At 35.1% G+C, this 14025-nt stretch overlaps 1 protein-coding gene and 1 long non-coding RNA gene across 5 annotated transcripts in view; one reads left to right on the top strand and one right to left on the bottom strand.

Annotated features, from left to right (window-relative positions):
- The window catches only part of LOC138699385 (uncharacterized), a 206452-nt gene that overhangs the window by 50012 nt on the left and 142415 nt on the right, over window positions 1–14025 (top strand). For 2 of the 4 annotated variants that reach the window (XM_069825264.1, XM_069825227.1), the window contains exon 2: window positions 9230–9330. The exons of the other annotated variants lie outside the window; for them this stretch is intronic. The gene's annotated coding sequence lies outside the window, so the exon portion shown is untranslated. The remainder of the gene's footprint in view (window positions 1–9229; window positions 9331–14025) is intronic. 4 annotated transcript variants of the gene reach the window in all.
- Window positions 1–14025, bottom strand: part of LOC138699418 (uncharacterized) — a 69204-nt gene that overhangs the window by 17773 nt on the left and 37406 nt on the right. The window lies entirely within an intron of this gene.

Genomic DNA, 14025 nt, shown 5'->3' with positions numbered 1-14025 from the left:
TTTAGAGAACCCGGAGGTCCATTGCCGCCTTTACATAAGCCCGCCATCGGTCCCTATCCTGAGCAACATTAATCCAGCCCCTACCATCATATCCCACCTCCCTCAAATTCATTTCTATACTATCCTCCCATCTACGTCTCGACCTCCCCAATGGTCGTTTTTCCTCCGGTCTCCCAACTAACACTCTATATGCATTTCTGGATTCGCCCATATGTGCTACATGCCCTGCCCATCTCAAACGTCTGGCTTTAGTATTCCTGATTTTGTTAAGTGAAGAATACAATGCGTGCAGTTCTGCGTTGTGTAACTTTCTCCATTCTCCTGTAACTTCATCCCTCTTAGCCCCAAATATATTCCTAAGCACCTTACTCTCAAACACCCTTAACTTCTGTTTCTCTCTCAAAGTAAGAGTCCAAGATTCACAATCATAAAGGACAACCGCTAATAAAACTGTTATATAAATTCTACCTTCAGCTTTTTGAGAGCAGACTGGATGACAAAAGCTTTTGAGCAGAACAATAGCAGGTGTTTACCATATTTATTCTGCGTTTAATTTCCTCCCGAGTGACATTTATATTTGATACTGTTGCTTCAAGATATCTGAATTTGTCCACCTCATCAAAGGGTACATTTTCAATTTTCATATTTCCATTTCGTACCATGTTCTGGTCACGAGACATAATAATTTTTAGTCGTTTAGTTGTTTATAAGTCTGAGTAGTGTAACGTGTGGCTAATCTGCGATGTATGCAATGGAGGGGAAAAGAAACTGGCCACCCTACTCCATTAGCTCCTATCTAGTTGACTTATAAATGGTGCCTTTTTGGTATCATTTGTAAGGTTCAGACCAAGAGAGCTTTATTTATTGTCCTCTTGGTTCAGATCTGTCTTCGGACAGTTGACTAGACAACAGTAGTGTACAAATGCAAGTTGGCATAACATGATTATTGTTTCTAAAGCAGAGCCCGAACTCCATGTTAATTTGGATGCAATTAGTTTGTTTTTAGAAAAGACGAAATAATTTGCCCGTAAATCGTTACAAATATTTTAGATATTTTTTACTTTGAATATTGTTTTATTTTACCAGGCAGAATTTAGGCCTTGAGACCTTCTTTTCCACTCAACCATGCCTACAATATTGAACAGTAAGAAAGCACAAAGTGCTTGAAATTTGATCTTAACGATTTTTCTATTTTGGTTGTCAACAATATAGAAAATTCTCTGGTCCACAGAATTTCCTGGGTCATACGTTTATTTCACATGAAAGAATTATCAAAATAATATTAAGCGCAAGGGCTAGACAATTATTTAAATCAGTACACTTTTACTACGTCATACTACTTTTGACCAAGAGAACGGTACGAAAGGATATCTTTCAACCAATCATGGTTGCTTATCGCACAATTTTGTCACTTCTCTAGCATTTGTTCATTTTTTATCACTTCCCTAGCATTTGTTTGTTTTTATTACTTCCCTAACATTTGTTTCTTTGTTTGCCAACATTTCAAACTGCAAATTGTTTACGGTATTATAAAATATCCTGTGCGATCGTCATTTGTAGATAGTCGACTGAAAATGGCGGCTCCATTCAAACGTTTTGGTGAAGGTTACATTAGTAAAATAGAATTTTAGTAAGTCAATTAATATCTATTTTATCGTATTAGAGTACTTTATTTCTACTAGGCTTCATATACTTTCTTCTGCTTTATGACCTCCCTACCATTTTCTTCTTTGTTTGCCAACATTTCAAACTGCAAATTCTTTACGATACTATAAAACATGCTTTGCGATCGTCGTTTGTTTACCGCATAGACAGTCTACTGAAAATAGCGGCTCCGTTCAAACTCTTTGGTGAAGCTAACATTAGTTAAATAGAATTTTAGTAAGTCAATTAATATTTTATTGTATTAGAGTACTTTATTTCTTATAATCTTTATATACTTTCTTGTAATCGTGTAGTAGTCAATTAAATGCCACTCGAGTTTTGATTTTCTCTAGATAAATCTGCGAGTAAATCGATAAAATCAAAACCTCTAGTGAGATTACTGTTGAAATGTTATGTTTTATTTAACGACGCTCGCAACTGCAGAGGTTATATCAGCGTCGCCGGATGTGCCGGAATTTTGTCCCGCAGGAGTTCTTTTACATGCCAGTAAATCTACTGACATGAGCCTGTCGCATTTAAGCACACTTAAATGCCATCGACCTGGCCCGGGATCGAACCCGCAACCTTGGGCATTGAAGGCCAGCGCTATACCAACTCGCCAACCAGGTCGACATTTACTGTTGATAAAATTGAAAGTAAAATAGTAATAATTTATTACAAAGTTACGGCTTATCAGTTAATACGGACTAATTCGATTATTTCGCCCATGCATCAGTTCATCAATAGTGAGCATAAGAATTCGTTGAAATTCAACCAACCATAGCCATCTTTCACTTTAATATTGTCGATTTTACGGAATGTCACTTTTAAGTACCGGTAAATGTAAGTATTTTTAAACTCCATCGTGTTTATAAGATGTTTTTGTAATATCATTTTAATTCATTAACTCTCTTAGCATCCCTTAGTGCTTTCTAGTTGATATCATATTGTCAACAACTCTGAGACGCGTATTCAGCTTTCTGCCCAGCGATAACATGCAATAGTTGTAACAACTTTTACATCAGACAAGCTGGTATATAATTTCATCTCAAATTAATATGCAATAATTGTAACAGCATTTCAAACACAATACAAAGAACACATCACAACCATAACCTTATCACACAACACGTTCATATACACAGAACACATCACAAACACCAACCACAACTACAGCAACATAGAGACAGACATGGAACTTCTACATATCCAACCGAAAAATCAGAAATTAACTATACCAGAACAGTACGAAATATACAGACACACAAAAACACATCCATGACACATCCTCAATACACAACTAAACATAGAGACAGACATGGAACTTCTACATATCCAACCGAAAAATCAGAAATTAACTATACCAGAACAGTACGAAATATACAGACACACAAAAACACATCCATGACACATCCTCAATACACAACTAAATTTCAGAACACATATCCTATTTGATTCCACACTATCAAACACAAACATACCCCCAGTAAAACAACTGAAGAAACCGGAAGAAGCTAGGACCTCACTAGTTCTGAAGATTAATGACAGGAAGTCGAAACTAGCCATCTAGGTAATGTACCATTTAGTTTTCATTTTTTAACACCTGAAAATTGTTATCATAACTAAATTCTTAAGTGATACAAACTTTTAAGTGTGTAATCAACATGGTATTTTCAAACTATTTAAAAAATACGTTACTAGTTCAGAACTGTACCCAACTATTATAGAGCGAACCGAAGCAGTGAGATGGCCTGGATAGTTAGATGTAGAGGTGATCTATCAGTGTCGATTGACAGTAATGAAAGTGCATAGATGTAATATATGAAAGTTGTCGCGTGAGATTGGAGCGCTTGCTTAAAAAAACTTAGCAGGCGTGTGTTTTCATTTTGTAGTTATTTTAGTGAGTGGATTTAGTTTTCATATTCACACAGAGATACTGTCAACTTAGGGTCATTATAAATTCTTATACATTCGTAAAGAGGGAAAGTAAGTTCTGTTTGGCAGGTTGACTGCTATAGAGGACACCGGTGTCCTCTCCAGAGCATTTTTCTCCCTGCCGTAGTGATTACCGGTGTCCGCTGCTACATGCTTGGATTTGCCATTGCGTCACTGCTACATGTCCGCTGGCTCAGCATTTTGCTTATGCCTTATGTGTCCGCTATGGCCCACAGTAACCTCATGCATGCAGCAGTTATATGCAATGTTTAATTTTGGTGCAAGAATGATATAAGTCAAATTAAATTTTCTTCATTTTCGTTCAAATGAATGTGAATATACAATAGGAAAACACTTTTAGGAAACACTTTTACATACAATAGTGTAATTGTGATTACTTTTATCAAACAAGTTTTACATGGAAAGAGTATAGAAAAGTATTCACTCAGTGGTTACGAGGTAATAAATAACGTTCCAGGCCAGAGAGGTCACGGGTGTTCGCCACTAAAAATGTGTCATTTCCAGCTTCATTTCTTTTTATTAAAAAAAAAACTATATGTCATAATCATTTGCAACCAATTTACAACATTAATAGTGATTTTGCCCTGAGGGAGATATTTTTCCAATTTCGGCCTGGCAGTCAACCAATGGCAGTCAATCAAGGAAGTATCAATGAACCAATTATTCTTTAACATTGTAATACTTTTCTATAATGTATTTTTTGGACGATGGAACATTTTTCTCGTAGGGCCTACTTACCGATGTTGTTTACATGCCTAATAAGTTGACAATACCACATATTGCGTGGTTGCTATACAAATTATAAGAGAAAACAGTGCTATAGAGTCGTAAGTAAAATGATCACGAAGGGAACTTTTATTTAGAAAAATTAAACGTAATGATACAATTTGTGTAATAATTGAACGTTACTAGAGTAATCACATTCTAGTTCATGGAATTGCTTGTTAAACACCTGTCACGTTGCGCAAATTTCGGCTTAGCCCGTAACATATAATAAATATTGTAACTATGCTGTTGTCAATTTTACCCTTAATATATAATGTATTATTATTGTTATTATTATTATTATTATTATTACTATTATTATTACTATTATCATCGCTATCATTATTGCTATCTTTTTTCCCTTGTATTAGCTCAATTCTTTTCTAGAGGGCTTTTATTTAATTTGTATTATTTTTGTCAGTGTTTGTATTTTTTATATTTGTGTGTGCGGTCTGGTAGGATGGAAGAGAAGGCCTTATGGCCTTAATACTGTGAGATTAAATAAATAAATTTTTATCTCTTTTAACTTCACAGTGTTATTCATTTCTTCAGAAGTGGATGGTACTGTTATCTATTCAGAAATTGGGACAATATTATGTCTGTTGTGCATAATCCTGTCGGAAAATGTAATCTTGCTTTGAAGAGAATTCTGCACATAGAGCTTCACCCACCTGAGAAGATTTGCACCCACCATTCCATTTGAGAGATAGAATATCAGCTCCTAAATCGACAAATAAAGTAGCAGACGTTCTCCTGAAGGCATTTCAGGTGAAAGAAATTGCGTCTTCTAGACTCAAATATTTATTTCGCAATCTTTGAAGGCACTGCACCCAGAATGTTGATCTCCATAGGTTGATTAAAACATTTTACATTGCGAAATCTCCAAAAAATTTCGACTGCATTTTACTGTTTTTAGTCCTCAATTCTACATATTTTCAAAAAATTGTAAGAAATAAACTTCTTCATTCCTTAGAAAGCATTCCGTTTCTCCTCGGCTAAAGTTTGTCTTGATATTTGGTATGTTTACATTAACGACAGAGCCCCTGTCTTTAATATAATCAATATTGTCTTTTTTACAAGCTCTTCCCTGCGACAAGCTCCAGCGATACTCATTATCATAACTGTCTTCATTATGAAGTAATTTTCACCGCAGCTTCATTTGAAAACCTATTTATATCTACTCTGAAAGAAAAAAAAGCTTCGATCATTTTCTGAACGATATTTAACATTTTTCTTCTTTAAGAAACAAACTAACTTATAATTTTAATGCTGTCATTCAGCTTCTCCATAGTTTTCAGCATGGACAGTCAGTGGGCTGCTTGCAGACTTCAATGTATTATTCCTTAAAACAAACAAGGCAGTACAATTTTCTTGTCAATCTTCACCCTTCTCTCACCTAAAATTTTACGAATGTGCAATAAACTTGTGTCAATTGTATTAACAGAATATGCGAAATAGAAAAATCTCTACTTCACCTCTTTCTTCTCAACTTTCCCTGGTTTCTGTAATAAAACACTTAACACACTTGTATCGCAATACAGGTACCAATTCAGTCATTTACAGGTAGGATATAAAGCGTAATGTCACTAGTAACTAGACTGACACTGAAATCTGTGACTCTTACAAGATAGGCAAGTAGAATAAAATGAATACGACCTCTAAGATTGCAATGCAGTGAAGTCGTGAAAAGTTTAAATGGAAATTACATAATAGTAGCAATTCTAAAGAAATTGAAACGCAACATATAGCTCATAAGTATTTGTTACATCACACTGCGTATTATAAGTTCATTTGCTCTGTCGTGATACAGAAAAATATTCTGTTAACAATTGATGTAAGTAAAATTTTGCAAAGCCCTCAGTGCAACATACATAAGTTAATAACCGTTTGATATTCTGATAGAGCCTGATAAACTTCTGAATGCAGCCAGATCCGATGAGGCACATTTAGTAAATATATTAGTGAGGTGACCAGATTTTCAAGTTTGAAAATCGGGACACTTCTCAAAATGGGATAGTAATTGAATGGCGAATTTTTTTATGAATTTTACATCAGAAATATAAATACTCAATAAAAATAATTTACTTAACAACAACACATTGCAACACGTAGATGAAATGATACAAAATACAAATAATAACATCATATACATATTAAAATTGATTGTATGTGTTGAATAGATCGGTCCAGAAGGAAGTCAGCTGATCTGCTATGTGCTTCATATTTCCATTAAGCTACAAATTCCATCCGGTCCGGTTACTTTCTTGTCTTTTTCCCTGGGGTGATCGCTCTTACTCCCCCTATGCTCTATGTCGTATGACTCTGGCTCTTTGATTTGACACGCTTTGTTTAGGTTACCTCTGTTGAGGAGAAGGGATAAGTATTTTTTCAAAGATTCCATTGGGATCTCCGTGACAGTGCTGGTTAATTTCCTTACAAGAGCAAAAAAGGGCTTTGTTAGCGCCTCTTGAGCTTGTTCTTCTATGAAATTAGTTTCCTTGGTCTTTATCAGTTTTTTATATGCTTTCCTTTTCTCTGCATAGAGATCTAGATTTGCTTTTGAGATGACTGTCAGTGCTCTGTGCAAGAGTTAGATCGCTTCTCTTCTGTGTTTGAAGCACTCACACGGAATAAGAACTTTAGTCACTTAGCCAGTCACGTAACATCTGTCCTAGTCTAATCACAGGGCATGGAAATATTGGCACTGCCAGTGCCTCACATTGAATTGAATATGAGTGGTAGCTAATTTTGAAGTGAATGTGATATAATAAAAACATCAGCAATGGCAACTAAGTGGCTATATGAATGTAGAAAAATCCAAATTGGGATGTCATAACATCTTGAAAAAATCTGGGATAAGCTGATGTCTCGAAATGCTTTCAGAAAAATTCGAGACAGAGGGTCTAAATTAGAGAAGGAAATAATGATCCTGAAAAATTGTTTAGTTATGCAAATTTGTTTTATTTTCTTCGGTAGCTTATTAAATATATACAGAACTATTAATTTCTAAACGCTTACTTTGTAAATAATTTTCTAAACCTGCTCCAAATGATTAAGAACGATGATATTTTAGCATTAAAATATTAATTTCATATATTCATATGTTACCAAAATATATTTCATATTTTGGCACATTTTTTTTAATATTGTACCGGTGTCTAGTTTTAACGTTTCTTAGGGACCATGACATGGACATACATGAATAGGAATTGACAGGAATTGTAGGTATTTCTTAGGTTTTAATAATGTACACTTACTTCCATGTCAAATAAATACTCATTACATTTTAAAATAAAATTATATTATGGTACCTATACAATCGGGTGTAACTGTATTATAGTAGATCCCAAATATATTTTATAGTTTTATATGATACACATGAAACTTTGGGGAGTATTTATATGATAAAAATACATAAACAATTGCAACTGTTATTTAAATGCCATTTCCGATTTGATCATAAATGGCATTAACTTTCTTATTTTAAATGAAACACCCTGTGTATTTGTACAATTTTTTACTCATCTTCAAATTCTAAATCTAATGATGTATAACGTGTCCAGTTCTGAATTGATAGTTTTCTTTTAATAACGAAACAGCAATATCTGCTATGGAAGATCGCGATTTGAAACAAAGGAATGTCAGAAATTACATAACATTATCCGAGACGTAATTGAAAGAGCCAACTTATGCCAAGATGCTGATGGTGGACATTTGGACGGCATACATGAAGTTTTGGGTTATTTTTCAGGATTAGTGTGTTGAAATTTCTTTGTTCTGTGTAAAGAACTCAAATTTTAATAAACGATTCAAAGTGTATCTTATTTTTATCTTAATGTAATTTACAAAAAAAATTGACAAACCACATCTTACTTATGACACATCATTGAACTCAGAATCTACAGATGATACGTCATATGAAAGAATGTACAGAGTGTTCCATTTGAAATAACAAAGTTGATGCCATTTGCGGTTAAACCGAAAATTATGTTTAAATAACACTTACTTAATATTTGTGTATTTTATATCACATAAACACTACCCAAAGAATATATTTGAGGTTTAGCAGAATCCAGTTACACCTGGAATATATATCACTAAGGAAGAGGCTAGTGAAGTGCTTTGTGTGCAGTCTGCTGAAAAGCGACTAGAAGCATTTGAAATGTGGGTATGGAGAAGGATGGACAGGCAAAATAAGAAATGAAGCTGTGCTGGAAAGAGTGGGTGAAGAAAAAATTATGCTGAAACTGATCAGGAAGAGAAAAATGAATTGGTTGGGTCACTGGTTGAGAAGAAACTGCCTATTGAAGGATGCACTGGAAGAAATAGTGAACGGGAGAAGAGTTCGGGGAGGAAGAAGATATCAGATGATGAACGACATTAAGATATATTGATATGAGGAGATAAAGAGAAAGGCAGAAAAGAGTAACGATTGGAGAATGCTGGGTTTGCAGTGAAAGATTCGCCGTTGGGCAGAAAACTATGAACTAATGAATGAAAAAAAATATATATATATATAATACGGGTAGTATCATTTGACTCGTGGATACTGTGGATATTGTGTACGATGGAAACACATCAAACACGATTCAAACGCTATAACTTACGTAACTTATATGGACATACGGCCAACGACGAGATTGTATGCTGAAAACTACTTTCTCGGTATCAGGAATGCTGAAAACATGAATTTATACACAAATGCAGGAATCGATTTTTTGCGGCATTGCAATACTTCCTCATATGTAATGTAATGAAAAATGTTACATTCAAAATAAAAGAAATCCTGAGAAAGGAAACAAAATGAGTAAGCAATGAAGAACAAGTATGGTGTGTAAGTTCAATTTCGAATTTTTTGTTATAGGTCGCGCCAGGGATTTTGGCAGATGGATTTTCTTATTGTGAACTGGAGAGCGAGTCCTCACCGCTGCAAGATCGGCTGTTATCTCTGTCGCAGTGGAATGGGTAGGACATAAGAGTAAACATGCACGCCCGAGTATTCTATTGACCTGTGCACAGTCACCTCCAAAAACTAAACAAATATTACAGTAGTCTATATGTGTCTTTGGTATTCCAAGAGACTTGTTCGATTAATTAAAATGTGTCTCAATGAAACTTACAGCAGAGTCTGTATAGGCCAGTTTCTATCTGATGCTTTTCCAATTCACTTCGGGCTAAAGCAAGGAGATGCACTATCACCTTTACTTTTTAACTTCGCTCTAGAATATGCATTAGGAAAGTTCAGGATAACAGAGTGGGTTTGGAATTGAACGGGTTACATCAGCTTCTTGTCTATGCGGATGACGTGAATATGTTAGGAAAAATTCCACAAACGATTAGGGAAAACACGGAAATTTTACTTGAAGCAAATAAAGCGATAGGTTTGGTAGTAAATCCCGAAAAGACAAAGTATATGATTATGTCTCGTGACCAGAATATTGTACAAAATGGAAATATAATCTGTTATATATATGGAAATGTATATATATGTATATGGAAATATGTTAATCCTTAGTCAATAGATAAGATTGAGTTTTACGAAATACGAACATTAAGGGATGGAAAATAGGAGGCAGTAATGATCAAAATAATTATACCGATTTATTTTTTTTAACCATCAGAAGTGCAGCCTTTAAATTTAAAACAAAGATTCACTCATAAAATTGGGTTAGACTATTCATCTCATCTCTCAGAATTGTTTCTAAAATGTATAAGGAAAGTAAAAAAATTCAATTTCATGTAGGCTACTCCCTTGAAATAACTTCAGTTTTTTTTTTTTTACTTCCGAGCAGAAAGGAGAGAGAAAGAAGTAGACGATTTAAAAAATTCACTAAACTATATTTAACTAGAGACGTAAAATTTAAAATGAAGGTTACTCTGTTAAACATTCTTAGATTTTTTAAATACCATATCCTAAGGTACTGATGAAAAGGCAGAAGGGAGTGGGAAATCTCATGTCATCAGATTTCGTTGAAAGTCGATATCTGGGGATCTTTGCGATCACAGAATACGAATAAGGTATTATTTAGTACGACTTTGTCCCTAAAGTGGTGGAGTGGGACAAAATGGGTAAAAAATTAAATTAGATATCTTAGGAGTTTTCGAGACGAAAATTACGTGCGAATTCAATATGGCAGTTCCAGTACTATGAATTATATTTTAAAAAATTAATCATCGGATATCGCACAGGTAAAACATGTACAGTATTTAAGGGGGTATGTAACACCTTTTGATAGTAGGCCTATACATTTAATAAAATCCAAAGTGTAATTTCTACATATTCTGAATGAATGTTGTGCTGGAATTTAGTATAGTCATCAGCCAATACCTCTAGATTAATAAACAACTTTTTAGAATCCATAAAATACAGAATTTATTGTGGATGGTAATTATATTTTTCAATTGGTGCAATTTGTGCAGGGAAAATTGGTTTCTCCGATATTTTGTACGATTTCGAATATTTTAAAATGCTTTCTTCTCTGTTTTATTCACAATGTGCGTGTGAAGAAATTATTGCCCTTGTAATATCCATTACAATCCTATTTATTATACTCTTATATAAATCTAACTTCCGCAGCATGCAATTTTACCCAATTAACCAAATTATATTTTGATTATTAAGAAGAATCGTAATTTTATTAACTTGAATTGTCGCACCACCAGTAGACGATCCCTAGATTATTACTGGACATATCTTGTATATTGATCTGGTAAGGGTAGGATTATATATATATATATATATATATATATATATATATCCGCAGTGCAATACTTTTTCCTTTTAATTAAGAATTAATTTAATTTAGAAAATGTAGAAGACGTATTGTAAAATCATTGCGAACGGAAGTCATTTACATTTATTAAAGCTATTCTTTGAGTAGAACTGTACCGTGGTGTGTTTCATAATAAGGATAATTGATATGAGCTGCTGTTATGAAAATATGAACGACTCAGAATGTTATCGCATCTCATTCTCGCAGCTTACACAAACAATATTGGCTCGCCTACTGGAAATGTCATCGAGGTCATCTGCCAAAATCGGTGCATCCGACTTTTTATAAAGGAGATCTTATGTCCACTGTCCCATCCTAAATATGCAGCTGAGAGTAAATATAAAACTGGAATTCATACGCCGCCGCGCAATTCTTGAGAAGCAGTCAAGAGATGACGTGCCGTCGCGTGTGTTTTAAAGACGTTTCACAATGCGGAATACCGGTAATTGCGCTCACAGTGACGAGGCCAGAAAGTGAGTTGATCAACGAGCGAAACGACCGCTTTCGGTTTCGGGACTGGACCGGTGAGAGTATTTCGTAACTCTGCGCAATGTTTCGCATGCGACAAAAACAGCCCGCATGGACAAAGAACAACTTAACCCTTCAGTACTCGCGTGGATTACAATAGTAATCCACTGATATTTAATCCTGTATTACGTCACCGCCTGCAGCACTGCGTAGCTGAGCGTCAATGCAATTTCTCGTTACAGTCTAAGTGAGGCATTACTGGTGTTTAGACGTATTTGTCGCAACGCTTTGGAAAGTTATACGGAGTTTTATCAAGTTATACGCAGTTTTTCCGAGTGGATTACCATTGTAATCCACGCGAGTACTGACGTCAGTTTCTTGCTCAGGTAAGTGAAATAGTTTTTATATGGTTATGAGTGATGCAATGCAGGAACTTTATGAAAAAAGTGTGTGACATCGTTCCATCCTCTTTGTAGTTGGCTCCAATGGGTACGGAAAATACAAGCAATATTTGCAAGTGGCTAGATGAAGATCTGGATGTTGGCATTGAAAATGAAAGTGATGATGAAAGCAACAAAGAAGATCTTTTGAATGAAGTTCACGATTCTAATTCAGAACAAGACAATGAGGAGGAGGATGATGATTATGGTGATGGTGATGAAAGACTAATGTCTATAAATGATGGAAACTGCTATACGGGAAGAGACAACACTACAATTTGGCAGGAAGAACCAGTATATCTACGAGGGAGAAGAAGAGCACAAAATATAGTGATTCATTTACCGGGCCCTAAAAGAGCTGCAAAAAATGCGCGAACACACACAGAGTGTTTTGACTGCTTTATTGATCAGACAATAATCAATGTAATAGTAAGGTGTACTAATATTTATATTGAAAAAGTGAAGCGTATTTACGGACGTGACAGAGATTGCAAATTAACAAATGACGTTGAAATTCGAGCACTCTTAGGTATTTTGTATCTTGCTGGTGCTTTGAAATCGGGAAGACTGAACGTAAGAGAACTATGGGATAAAAATGGCACAGGTATAGAGTCAATTTACCTGACTATGACCTACAATAGATTCCAATTTTTGTTACGATGTCTACGCTTTGATAACATTCATGACAGGCAGGAAAGGAAAGAAATTGATAAACTGGCTGCTGTACTTGAAGTGTTCGAGTTATTTGTTCAGAATTCACAAAGGTGCTACATTCCAAGCGAATATGTAACTATAGACGAGCAGTTGGTTGCATTCAGAGGACGATGTCCCATGAAAGTGTATATACCTACTAAACCAGCAAAATATGGGATCAAAATTTTTGCTATGGTGGATGTGAAAACATATTACACTCATAACTTGGAAATTTATGCTGGTATTCAACCAGATGGTCCATTTCACCAAAGTAACAGTGCACATGCAGTGGTGAAGAGGCTGGTTCATCCCATCAAAGGAACAGGAAGAAATGTGACCACCGATAACTGGTTCACGAGCATACCTCTGTGTTTAGATCTTCTAGAAAATGACAAAATTACACTTGTAGGAACCTTGAAAAAAAACAAAAGAGAAATCCCTCCTCATTTCACAACTACTCAAGACAGGGAAGTTAACAGTACATTGTTTGGATTCAATGAAAACTACATAATTATTTCGTATGTACCAAAGAAAAACAAAACAGTGTTAGCATTATCAACCATGCATTATGATAAGGCAATGCATGAGGAAACAGGAGGAAGCCAGAAGCCTGAAATAATATCTTTTTATAATAGAACTAAATGTGCTGTGGATGTCCTGGACCAGTTATGCTCGGCCTATGATGTAAGCAGAAATTCACGCCGCTGGCCTCTGACTATTGTCTTCGACTTACTAAACATAGCAGGTGTCAATGCTCTTGTTGTTTATCCAGCAAACAAAAAAAAATTCTACGGAAAAACGTCCTAAAAACCCTTGCTCTGGACCTAATGAAGCCATTAATTTCCGAGCGTATCACCCAACAGACAATTTCAGCAAGAGAAATAAAGAGAAGAGGAGAGCAACTGTTAGGCATTCCACAAACAAGTGAAGAAGAAGGAACACGGCCAGAAGGTATTGGTAGGTGCTACATGTGTGGTAGAACAAGAAAGAAGAGCACAAGACAATCTTGTTCCCAGTGCTTGAAGAGAATTTGTCCTACTCATTCAGATGTAATTTGTTTGAACTGTGTAGAAGAAATGCATAGGCCTACTCAGATAATTGAATCAGATGTAGATTAGACTCACGTGTGTAAAGTGTGAAATGCAAACATAAACATGAAAGTGCATCAATATCCTTCTTACAATACACAAAAACATCTGTAAAATATTACAAGTGAAGTGTGAATGATTGTTACATCCCTGAATTTTTTCATTGCTACACCCCTGAGTGAGGTATTCGGTTATCAA

Source organism: Periplaneta americana, chromosome 1 (genome assembly GCF_040183065.1).
Source record: "Periplaneta americana isolate PAMFEO1 chromosome 1, P.americana_PAMFEO1_priV1, whole genome shotgun sequence".
Taxonomy (NCBI): domain Eukaryota; kingdom Metazoa; phylum Arthropoda; class Insecta; order Blattodea; family Blattidae; genus Periplaneta; species Periplaneta americana.
This window is presented reverse-complemented; position numbering and strand designations above follow the sequence as displayed.